Source organism: Trachypithecus francoisi, unplaced genomic scaffold (assembly GCF_009764315.1).
Source record: "Trachypithecus francoisi isolate TF-2019V2 unplaced genomic scaffold, Tfra_2.0 Lachesis_group4, whole genome shotgun sequence".
In the NCBI taxonomy this organism is placed as follows: Eukaryota; Metazoa; Chordata; class Mammalia; order Primates; family Cercopithecidae; genus Trachypithecus; species Trachypithecus francoisi.
Window position 1 is genome coordinate 115,345,317 of NW_022681469.1, and position 12,275 is coordinate 115,357,591.

The 12,275-nt window shown below is 51.0% G+C and overlaps 1 long non-coding RNA gene across 1 annotated transcript; it reads right to left on the minus strand.

Moving 5' to 3' along the window:
* Window positions 1-961: 961 nt before the first annotated feature.
* On the minus strand, window positions 962-5,118 carry LOC117072618. The gene is made up of 3 exons (XR_004432884.1): window positions 4,836-5,118; window positions 4,577-4,719; window positions 962-1,617 (listed from the first exon to the last, which is right to left on the minus strand). It is a non-coding gene; the product is annotated as an uncharacterized LOC117072618 (long non-coding RNA).
* Window positions 5,119-12,275: the final 7,157 nt, after the last annotated feature.

Consider the following 12,275-nt stretch of genomic DNA (forward strand, 5'->3'; position numbering starts at 1 on the left):
TCTCAGCTCACTGCAAGCTCCGCCTCCCAGGTTTACGCCATTCTCCTGCCTCAGCCTCCCGAGTAGCTGGGACTACAAGCACCCGCCACCTCGCCTGGCTAGTTTTTTGTATTTTTTAGTAGAGACGGGGTTTCACCGTGTTAGCCAGGATGGTCTCGATCTCCTGACCTCGTGATCTGCCTGTCTCGGCCTCCCAAAGTGCTAGGATTACAGGGCTTGAGCCAGTGCGCCTGGCCTTCTTTTCTTTTCTTTTCTTTTTTTCTTTTTCCTTTTCCTTTTCTTTCTTTCTTTTTTTTTTTTTTTTTTCAGAGTCTCACTCTATCTCCCAGGCTAGAGTGCTGGAGTACAGCGGCACAATCTCGGCTCACTGAAACCTCTGCTTCCCAGTTCAAGCAATTCTCCTGCCTCAGCCTCCCAGGTAGCTGGGACTATAGGTGCACACCACCACACCTGGCTAATATGTGTATTTTTATTAGAGACAGGGTTTCGCCAAGTTGACCAGGCTGGTCTCGAACTCCTGACCTTAGGTGATCCGCCTGCCTCAGCCTCTCAAAGTCCTGGGATTACAGGTGTGAGCCACCGTGCCCAGCCTGCCCTGCCCCTTTCTGTCTCTGTCTCGGGCCAGTTCAGGTCTGAGCAGGGCAGTTCTGCTCAGTTTCACTGACCAGGTGAATGTTGCTCACACTGCCATCCAGACCCTTTGCCTTCCTCTAGATTTTTTTAAAATTATTTTTATTTTTTTCTTGGAGATAGTCTCACTCTGTCACCCAGGCTGGAGTGCATTGGCACGATCATGGCTCACTGCAGCCTTGACCTCTGGGGATAAAGTAATCCTCCCACCTCAGCCTCCTGAGTAGCTTGGGACTACAGGCACATGCCACCACACCCAGGTAATTTTTTTTTTTTTTTTTTTTTTGTAGAGACAGGGTCTTGCCATGTTACCCGGGCTGGTCTCAAACTCCTGGGCTCAAGCAATCCTCTGGCCTCGGCCTTCCGAAATGCTGGGATTGCAGGCTGGACCTGCCTTCCTTTAGAGGGCAATGAGTACCATAGCTCACACCTGTAATCCCAGCACTTAAGAGAGGCCAAGGAAGAAGGATCACTTGAGGCCAGGAGTTTGAAACCAGCCTGGGCAACACAGAGAGACTCTGTCTCTACAAAAATAAATAAATTAAATTAAATTTTTAAAAAGAGACTTAACCTCACTGATGGGGCCTAAGCCCGGCTCATGACTCACCTCTGCTTCCCAGCAACCTCCTTCCTGATCCCCAAATCAGAATTCAGGAGGCCTAGGATGTAGTATTTGGCAATCTGTACAATTTCAACAGTCACAAGAAACAAACACAGGCTGAACCTCAGGCCCAGACTACCCTGTCCCCTGAGGGTCTCCCCCAAAACCTTTACCTTGGCAGTATCCCCATCTATGGGGGGCTGGATCGGAGGATCTGGGGACCCATGAGGGAAGGATTTGGTCATGAAGGGCTATCTTCCCCTGGAGAGAGCCTCTACATGCCCAGAGAGTTGCCAAGGGAAACAAGGGCAGAGGCAGGAGGAGAGAGGTCTGGTGGTGTGAGACACGTGGAGAGTCAGAAGCCCTGTGATGGGAGCGGGGTCCATCTGTGTGGGGAAGTAGATGGGGGACCCATGGTTAGGGGAGGTCTTGTTGTGTGAAGGAGCTGGTGGGGAGGGTCTATGTCTAGCAAAGCCCATCCAGTGGCCTCCGACCTCATAAGGTCCAGGGGGTAGCCACACAGTTGGTCACCCATCATGATCCAGAAGTGTTGGGTTGCCATGGCAGCCAGGAAGCATGCATGCTCAAGAAGCTGAGGCCAGGGGCTGGGCGTAGTGGCTCACGCCTGTAATCCCAACACTTTGGGAGGCTGAGGCAGGCAGATCACTTGAGCTCAGGAGTTCGAGACCAGCCCCATCTCTACCAAAAATATAGAAAACTGGCTGGGCTTGATGGCACATGCCTGTAGTTCCAGCTACTTGGGATGCTGAGGTGGGAGGGTTGCTTGAGCCCGCGAAGCAGAAGTTGCAGGGAGCCATGATTGTACCACTGCACTCCAGCCTGGGTGACATGCAAGACACTGTCTCAAAAATAAAATAAATTATGGCCGGGCGTGGTGGTTCACGCCTGTAATACCAGCACTCTAGGAGGCTGAGGTGGGTGGATCACCCGAGGTCATAGTTCGAGACCAGCCTGACCAATATGGTGAAACCCCATCTCTACTAAAAATACAAAAATTAGCCAGGTATGGTGGCGGGTGCCTGTAGTCCCAGCTACACGGGAGGGTGAGACAGGAGAATCTCTTGAACCTGGGAGGCAGAGGCTGCAGTGAGTCAAGATTTCACCACTGCACTCCAGCCTGGGCAACAGAGTGAGAATCTGTCTCAAAAAAAAAACAAATAAAAATAAATTAAATAAATAAGGCCGGGCCCAGTGGCTCATGCCTGTAATCCCAGCACTTTGGGAGGCTAAGGCGGGTGGATCACCCGAGATCAGGAGTTTGAGACCAGCCTGGCCAACATGGTGAAACCCCGTCTCCACTAAAAATACAAAAATTAGCAGGGTGTGGTGGCAGGTGTCTGTAATCCCAGGTACTCGGGATGCTGAGGCAGGAGAATCGCTTGAACCTGGGAGGCGGAGGTTGCAATGAGCTGAGATCACGCCACTGTACTCCAGCCTGGGCAACAAGAGTGAAACTCCTCAAAAAACTAAACTAAAAACAAAACAAAATAAACAAATGAATAAATACATAAATATTACAATTAAATAAAATATAGCCTAGGGCCGGGCGCGGTGGCTCAAGCCTGTAATCCCAGCACTTTGGGAGGCCGAGACGGGTGGATCATGAGGTCAGGAGATCGAGACCATCCTGGCTAACACGGTGAAACCCCCGTCTCTACTAAAAAAATACAAAAAATTAGCCGGGCGAGATGGCGGGCACCTGTAGTCCCAGCTACTCCAGAGGCTGAGGTGAGAGAATGGCGTAAACCCGGGAGGCGGAGCTTGCAGTGAGCTGAGATCCGGCCACTGCACTCCAGCCTGGGTGACAGAGCGAGACTCCGTCTCAAAAAAAATATATATATATAGCCTAGATTGAGAGCAGATCAGGGCCCAGTCCCTTCCCCACAAGTTACTACCACAGACACACTTTGCCAGTCCTTCAACCTGAGAAAAACTTCGAAATGCCCCACACTTTTTCTACTGGTCCCCAGGCGGAGGAAAGGGTGGGGCACAAGGGAAGTGGAGAAGCTTGTTATCCTGGAAACAAAGGGATGACAAGGGGTGGAGGCTGGGTTAGTTCTGGGCTAGAGGGATAAGAGTGACTGCAGGTGGAACCTGGGGGGCCGGGCAAGATGTGAACTTGGTGGGGAAGGAGGGTTTCCACACCAGTGTGTCCTGGCCACAGAAGTGGATGAGGCAAGATTTGTTTTGTTGAATTTTGTTTTGTTTTGAGACAAGGTCTTGCTTTGTTAACCAGGCTGGAGTGCAGTGATGCAATCACAGCTCACTGCAGCCTCAAACTCCTGTACTCAAGCAATACTCCCACCTCAGCCTCCCAAATAGGTGCATGGCACTATGGCCAGTTAATTTAATTATTATTTATTTTTTCTTTCTTTTTCTTTTTTTTTTTTTTTTTGAGACAGAGTCTCATTCTGTCGCCCAGGCTGGAGTGCCGTGACACAATTTCGGCTCACTGTAACCTCTGCCTCCCAGGTTCAAGCGATTATCCTGCCTCAGCCTCCCTAGTAGCTGCGATTACAGGCGCCCACCTCCATGCCTGGCTAATTTTTGTATTTTTAGAAGAGACAGGGTTTCACCATGTCGGCCAGGCTAGTCACAAACTCCTGACCTGAGGTGATCCACCCTCCTTGGCCTCCCAAAGTGCTGGGATTACAGGCATGAGCTACTGCGCCCAGCCTAAAATTATTATTATTTTTTTTTTAAAGATAGGGTCTCATGGCTGGGTTACACCTGTAACCCCAGAACTTTGGGAGGCCAAAACAGGTGGATTATTTAAGGTCAAGAGTTTGAGACCAGCCTGGCCAACATGGTGAAACCCCGTCTCTCTACTAAAAATACAAAAACATTAGCTGGGCATGGTGGCACACACCTGTAATCTCAGCTACTCGGGAGGTGGAGGCACGAGAATCGCTTGAACCCGGGAGGTGGAGGTTGCAATGAGCCGAGATTGCGCCACTGCATTCCAGCCTGGGCGACAGAGCGAGGCTCCGTCTAAAAAACAAAACAAAACAAAAAAACAACAACCAAAAAAAACCAGAGAGAGAGAGATGGGGTTTCACTATATTGCCCAGGCTGGTCTTGAATTCCTGGGCTCAAGCAATTCTCCCTACCTTGGCCTCCCGAAATGTCAGGATTACAGACATGAGCCATCATGCGCGGTGGAGAAGTCGTTTTCACTAGAAACAAACCGTCCCGTGGAAGCAGTGTCACCAGGGCCCATTTTATGCTCAGGAGACCCTTTAGTGTTTAAGAATCCATCAGCTAATATCGTAGGGGTGCTGGGAGGAGCGGCAGGGCCCGCGGTCAGGGTCTCAGGGGGCTCACATAGGGAGGTCTCTCTGTTCTCGGCCATGGCCCGGAGCCCCTCTAGCAGCTCCTCCACCACCCGCATTAGGCCGTAGGGGGTTCTCCAGCCAGAGGCCAAGAGCGACGCGGCCTTAACGCCGGTCTGTGTCTGGCGGCGCCACCTGGAGGTCAGGGCCAAGACAAGACAGGCTGTTCAAGTCCCCCAGCTTCGCCGCGGCCGCCACGCCCAGCTACCCGGCCCCGCTGGCGTCCCCAGCTGGCCTACTACAGGTCTTACCCGCGCTGGTGCCTCCCGACCCAGGCTTCTGCACATCTGCACCCACCAGACTGGGAAGGTGGCCAGCCTAGACCGAGGGCAGAGGCAGAGGCAGGAGAGACTCCGCCCCCGAGGCCCCTCACCCTTCTGACAGCGGATGAGGCTGACGTCACTGGATTGGGCAGGTGTCCAGGTGTCCTCTCTCCAGCTGCATCTCCCCTCCTCGACCCAAGGGGAGTCCTCAGTCTCCCAGGCCAGAGCCTCCAGTGCCCCAAGGTGCCTTCAGTGATCTCCCCGCAGTGCAGCCTCCGGAGCACTCCCCACCCCAATAAAACTCATCTCCGGTTAAAAAATTCCAGCACTTTGGGAGGCCGAGGAGGTCAGATCACTCGAGGTTAGGAGTTCGATCCCAGCCTGGCCAACATCGTGAAACCCCGTCTCTACTAAAAATATAAAAATTAGCCGGGCGTGGTGGTGCACGCCTGTAATCCCAGCTACTCTGGAGGCTGAGGCAGGAGAATCGCTTGAACTTGGGAGGCCGAGGTTGCAGTGAGCCAAGATTGTGCCACTGCACTCCAGCCTGGGCAACAGAGTGAGACTCCATCTCAAAAAAAAAAAAAGGATTCCCAGGCCCCACCTCAGTTTCTGACTTTGAGGCCAAAAATCTGGTTTTTGTTCTGTTTTGTCTTCTCTGGTTTGAGACAGGCTCTCGCTCTGTTGCCCAGGCTGGAGTGCAGCGGTACGATCATTGTTCACTGCAGCCTCAAACTCCTGGGCTCAAGCAATCCTCCACCTCAGCCTCCCGAGTACCTGGGACCACAGGCACATACCACCAGCTACTTTTTTGTTTGTTTGTTTTGTAGAGATGGTGTCTGGCTATGTAGCTCAGGCTGGTCTCAAACTCCTGAGCTCAAGCGATCCTGCCACTTTGGACTCCCAAAGTGCTAGGATTACAGGCATGAACCACCACACCTAGTCGGAATCGGTGGGTTTTTTTGTTTTCGTTTTTGTTTTTTTTTCAGATGGAGTCTCGCTCTGCTGCCCAGGCTGGAGTGCAGTGGCTCCATCTCAGCTCACTGCAACCTCTGCCTCACAGGTTCAAGCGATTCTCCTGCCTCAGCCTCCCAGATAGCTGGGATTACAGGCACCTGCCATCATGCCCAGCTAATTTTTGTATTTTTGTAGAGAAGGAGATTCACCATGTTGGCCAGGCTGGTCTTGAACTCCTGACCTCAGGTAATCCACCCGCCTTGGCCTCCCAAAGTGCTGGGATTACAGGCATGAGCCACTGTGCGTGGCCTGGAATCTGTGTGTGTGTGTGTTTTGTTTTGTTTTTGTTTTTTTGAGACGGAGTCTCGCTCTGTCACCAGGCTGGAGTGCAGTGGCGCGATCTCTGCTCACTACCACCTCTGCCTGCTGGGTTCAAGCGATTCTCCTGCCTCAGCCTCCCAAGTAGCTGGGACTACAGGTGTGTGCCACCACGCCTGGCTAATTTTTCATATTTTTAGTAGAGACGGGGTTTCACTGTGTTAGCCAGGATGGTCTCCATCTCCTGACCTTGAGATCTGCCTGCCTCAGCCTCCCAAAGTGCTGGGATTACAGGCATGAGCCACCATGCCCGGCCTGGAATCTGTGTTTTTAACTAGCTCTCAGGAGATTGTGATATGTCCTAAGCTTCAGAATCCCAACAGTCTACATTCCCATGCAGTGTGGCAGTGATTCTCAAACATCAGCAGGCATGTTAAAACAGATTGTGGGCCCCCACCCCAGGGTTTTTGATTCAGTAGGTCTGCGGTTCAGGGCCTGGAGTTTGAATTTCTACTACTCTCTGGGGAATGTGATGCTCTGGTCCAGGACCACACTCTAATAACCATTTCATTTGTTTTCCTTTTTTTTTTTTTTTTTTTTTGAGACAGAGCCTTGATCTGTTGCCCTGGCTGGAGTCTTGGTGGGATCTTGGCTCACTGCAACCTCTGCCTATTGGGTTCAAGCGATTCTCCTGCCTTAGCCTTCTGAGTAGCTGGGACTATAGGCATGTGCCACTACTCCTGGTTAATTTTTTTTTTTTTTTTTTTTGAGATGGAGCCTCACTCTGTCGCCCAGGCTGGAGTGCAGTGGCGCGATCTCGGCTCACTGCAAGCTCTGCCTCCCGGGTTCACGCCATTCTCCTGCCTCAGCCTCCAGAGTAGCTGGGACTACAGGTGTGTGCCACCACGCCCAGCTAATTTTTTGTATTTTTAGTAGAGATGGGGTTTCACCATGTTAGCCAGGATGGTCTCGATCTCCTGACCTCGTGATTCACCCGTCTCGGTCTCCCAAAGTGCTGGGATTACAAGCGTGAGCCACCGCGCTCAGCCAATTTTTGTATTTTCTTAGAGGAGACAAGGTTTTGCTATGTTGGCCAGGCTGGTCTCAAACTCCTGACTTCAAGTAATCCGCCCGCCTCAGCCTCCCAAAGTGCTGGGACAACAGGCATGAGCCACCATGCCCAACCAACCATTTCTTTTTTTTTTTTTTTTTTTTTTTTTTTGAGACGGAGTCTCGCTCTGTCGCCCAGGCTGGAGTGCAGTGGCCGGATCTCAGCTCACTGCAAGCTCCGCCTCCCGGGTTTACGCCATTCTCCTGCCTCAGCCTCCCGAGTAGCTGGGACTACAGGCGCCCGCCACCTCGCCCGGCTAGTTTTTTGTATTTTTTAGTAGAGACGGGGTTTCACCGTGTTAGCCAGGATGGTCTCGATCTCCTGACCTCGTGATCTGCCCATCTCGGCCTCCCAAAGTGCTGGGATTACAGGCTTGAGCCACCGTGCCCGGCCCTCCATTTCTTTAATAATATATTTAGGAGAAGATCTATTCATTTGTGTGCTGGCTCACTAGGTGCCAGGCCCTGTGCAAGGCAGTTCACATTCTTACAAAACTATGAAACAAATATTCTATTTTCCACATAAGGAAAGTGTGATTCAGACAGGTTAATTCACTTGCCCAAGGTCACACAGCCAGGAAGAGCAGAATTTGAACCTGGTCTTTCTGAGCCCAAAGGCTGGGCTGGTTCTGTCTCCGGCAACTGCTAGTTAGCACCTCCCAGGGACTTATCTTCTTTCTGCAGGTTAACTCAGCACTCCCTGAAGCCTGAGGAGATACAGGATAGGGTTTTTTTATTTTTATTTTTTCAAGACAGAGTCTAATTATATCACCCAGGCTGGAGTTCAGTGGCGTGATCTCAGCTGACTGCAACCTCCACCTCCCAGGTTCAAGCAATTCTCCTGCCTCAGCCTCCCAAGTAGCTGGGATTACAGGTGCGTGCCACCATACCCAGCTAATTTTATTTATTTGTTTATTTTTTTGAGACGGAGTCTCACTCTGTCACCCAGGCTGGAGTGCAGTGGTGTAGTCTCGGCTCACTGCAACCTCTGCCTCCTGGTTTCAAGTGATTATCCTGCCTCACCCTCCCGAGTAACTGGGACTATAGGCGTGTGCCACCATGCCCAGCTAATTTTTGTGTTTTTAGTAGAGACGGGGTTTCTCCATGTTGGTCAGGATGGTCTTGATCTCTTGATCTTGTGATCCGCCTGCCTCAGCCTCCCAAAGTGCTGGGATTACAGGCATGAGCCACCGCGCCCAGTCCATTTTTGTATTTTTGGTAGAGGGTTTTGTCATATTGGCCAGGCTGGTCTCGAACTCCTGACGTCAGGTGATCCACCCACCTCAGCCTCCCAAAGTGCTGGGATTACAGGTGTGAGCCACAGTGCCCAGTCATCAAGTCATCATTTTATTTAAGAAGCTTGAGGCTCAGTGAAGGAAAGTGATTTTCAAAAGTCTCCAAGTGCCTGCAATCCCAGCCCTTTGGGATGTAGAAGCGGGAGGATTGACCAGGAGGTGGAGGCTTCAGTGAGCTATGATTGTGCCACTGTCCTGTCTGGCCAACTGAACAAGACTCTGTCTCAAAAATAAATAAAAAATAAAAATAAGGCCGGGTGCGGTGGCTCAAGCCTGTAATCCCAGCACTTTGGGAGGCCGAGACAGGCGGATCACGAGGTCAGGAGATTGAGACCATCCTGGCTAACACGGTGAAACCCCGTCTCTACTAAAAAAATACAAAAAACTAGCCGGGCGACGTGGCGGGCGCCTGTAGTCCCAGCTACTCGGGAGGCTGAGGCAGGAGAATGGCGTAAACCCAGGAGGCGGAGCTTGCAGTGAGCTGAGATCCGGCCACTGCACTCCAGCCTGGGCGGCAGAGCGAGACTCCGTCTCAAAAAAAATAAATAAATAGGGCCGGGCCCGGTGGCTCAAACCTGTAATCCCAGCACTTTGGGAGGCCGAGACGGGCGGATCACGAGGTCAGAAGATCGAGACCATCCTGGCTAACATGGTGAAACCCCGTCTCTACTAAAAAATACAAAAAAAAAAAAAAAAAAAACTAGCCGGGCGAGGTGGCGGGCGCCTGTAGTCCCAGCTACTCGGGACGCTAAGGCAGGAGAATGGCGTAGACCGGGAGGCGGAGCTTGCAGTGAGCTGAGATCCGGCCACTGCACTCCAGCCTGGGCGACAGAGCGAGACTCCGTCTCAAAAAAAATAAATAAATAAATAAATAAGATAAATAAATAAATAAAAATAAAAATAAGAGTCGCACAGCAAAGTAGTAGCAATATTGAGACTAGGACCAAGGTCTCTTGACTCTGAGTCAAGTGCTCCTCCTACTACTTCCCGCACATAGTATTCTTTATCACTTCCAAAATGACATTCCTAGCCAGGTGCAATGGTTCACACCTGTAATCCCAGCACTTTGGGAGGCCGAGACAGGCGGATCACGAGGTCAGGAGATTGAGACCATCCTGGCTAACATGGTGAAACCCCGTCTCTACTAAAAAAATACAAAAAACTAGCCGGGCGAGGTGGCGGGCGCCTGTAGTCCCAGCTACTCGGGAGGCTGAGGCAGGAGAATGGCGTAAACCCAGGAGGCGGAGCTTGCAGTGAGCTGAGATCCGGCCACTGCACTCCAGCCTGGGCGACAGAGCGAGACTCCGTCTCAAAAATAAATAAAAATAAAAATAAGGCCGGGTGCGGTGGCTCAAGCCTGTAATCCCAGCACTTTGGGAGGCCGAGACGGGCGGATCACGAGGTCAGGAGATTGAGACCATCCTGGCTAACACGGTGAAACCCCGTCTCTACTAAAAAATACAAAAAAAAAAAAAAAAAAACTAGCCGGGCGAGGTGGCGGGCGCCTGTAGTCCCAGCTACTCGGGACGCTAAGGCAGGAGAATGGCGTAGACCCGGGAGGCGGAGCTTGCAGTGAGCTGAGATCCGGCCACTGCACTCCAGCCTGGGCGACAGAGCGAGACTCCGTCTCAAAATAAATAAATAAATAAATAATAAATAAATAAATAAATAAGATAAATAAATAAATAAAAATAAAAATAAGAGTCGCACAGCAAGTAGTAGCAATATTGAGACTAGGACCAAGGTCTCTTGACTCTGAGTCAAGTGCTCCTCCTACTACTTCCCGCACATAGTATTCTTTATCACTTCCAAAATGACATTCCTAGCCAGGTGCAATGGTTCACACCTGTAATCCCAGCACTTTGGGAGGCGGAGACAGGAGGATAGCTTGAGCCTAGGAGTTTGAGACCAGACTGGGCAACATAGCTAGAACCCATCTCCACAAAAAAATTAAAAAAGAATTAGCTGGGCCTGGTGGCATACACCTGTAGTTTCAGCTATTTGGGAAGCTGTAGTGGGAGGATCGCTTGAGTCCAGTAGTTGGAGGCGGCAGTGAGCCATGATTGCGCCACTGCCCTCCCGCCTGGGCAACAGAGCCAGACCCTTTCTCTAAAAAACAAAAACCACTGGCCGGGTGCAGTGGCTCACGCCTATAATCCTGGCACTTTGGGGGGCCGAGACGGGTGGATCACCTGAGGTCAGGAGTGCAAGACCAGCCTGGACAACACGGTGAGACCCTGTCTGTACTAAAAATACAAAAGTTAGCTGGGTGTGGCCGGGCGCAGTGGCTCACGCCTATAATCCCAGCACTTTGGGAGGCTGAGGCAGGCAGATCATGAGGTCAGGAGACCAAGACCATCCTGGCTAACATGGTGAAACCTCTACTCTACTAAAAATACAAAAAAAAAAAAAATTAGCTGGGCATGGTGACACGTGCCTGTAATCCCAGCTACTCGGGAGGCTGAGGCAGGAGAATAGCGTGAACCTGGGAGGCGGAGCTTGCCGTGAGCAGAGATTGTGCCACTGCACTACAGCCTGGGCAATAGAGCGAGACGCCGTCTCAAAAAAAAAAAAAAGTCGGATGTGGTGGCAGACACCTGTAATCCCAGCTACTCCAGAGGTTGAGGCAGGAGAATCACTTGAACCCTGGGGACAGAGGTTGCAATGAGCCGAGATCATACCACTGCACTCCAGCCTTGTCAAGAGAGTGAACTCCATCTCAAAAAAACACAAAAAAGACTGTCATCAAGAGGCAGCTTCCTTCTGCCCACCCCTTTCCTTCCTCTCCCACAAGTCTGCCTGTCCCTGCTCAGCCAAGCCCAGACAGGGCTCCAGATCTGGGGAAGGAGAGAGCTATGGGATGTGCCTTGGTTGCTGGCTGAACCCACCTTCTTTAATTTCCCTCCCACTTTCAAAAGCTGAAGAAGCCAAAGAAAAACGAGAGCAGTAATCCTTTCCACAAGCCCACACCGTCAAGCCTGGAGGAGCTCCTAGGCCTGTAGCTACTTGCAAGGCTATTTTACCAGTGACCCTCAGAGGCCCATCTTCGTCCTACTCTCCCCTCCCCTCCTCTCACTGAAACCACAGGTCCCCAGCGATGAAGAGCTCATCTCTAAAGACTCAGAGGGGCTGATCCTGGATGTTAGACAGCTAGGTACTACTCCAAACCCCAGGACCCATTAAATCTCAGGGCTTTCTGGGACTCAGATCCTGCACTGACACCATTCACCTCCAGAAGGGTTCCTGGCACATAATGGAGACTTGATGAATAATTGGCCATTGAAAGCTCCAGACATGAGCTGCCCTTTATTAGTCTGTTTTGAGGCCCCGCCTGAAAACCTGAAAGCAGGCTTTGACTTTAGGCTTCACTCAGGACTGATTCCCAGTGAAATCACTTAACTCATGTGTTGAACACCTACCATGTAACATGTGCAGAATGAAAGCTACACGACCTTTCTTTTTTCCTTCTTTTTTTTTTTTTCTGAAATGGAGTCTCACTCTGTTGCCCAGGCTGGAGTGCAGTGGTGCAATCTCGCCTCATTGCAACCTCTGCCTCCTAGGTTCAAGTGATTCTCCTGTCTCAGCCTCCCAAGTAGCTGCGAATATAGGCACATGCCACCACACCCAGCAAATTTTTTGTATTTTTAGTAGAAATGGGATTTCACCATGTGAAAAAGATGGGTTTTTTTGTTTGTTTTTTTGTTTGTTTGTTTGTTATGAGACAGAGTCTCGCTCTGCCACCCAGGCT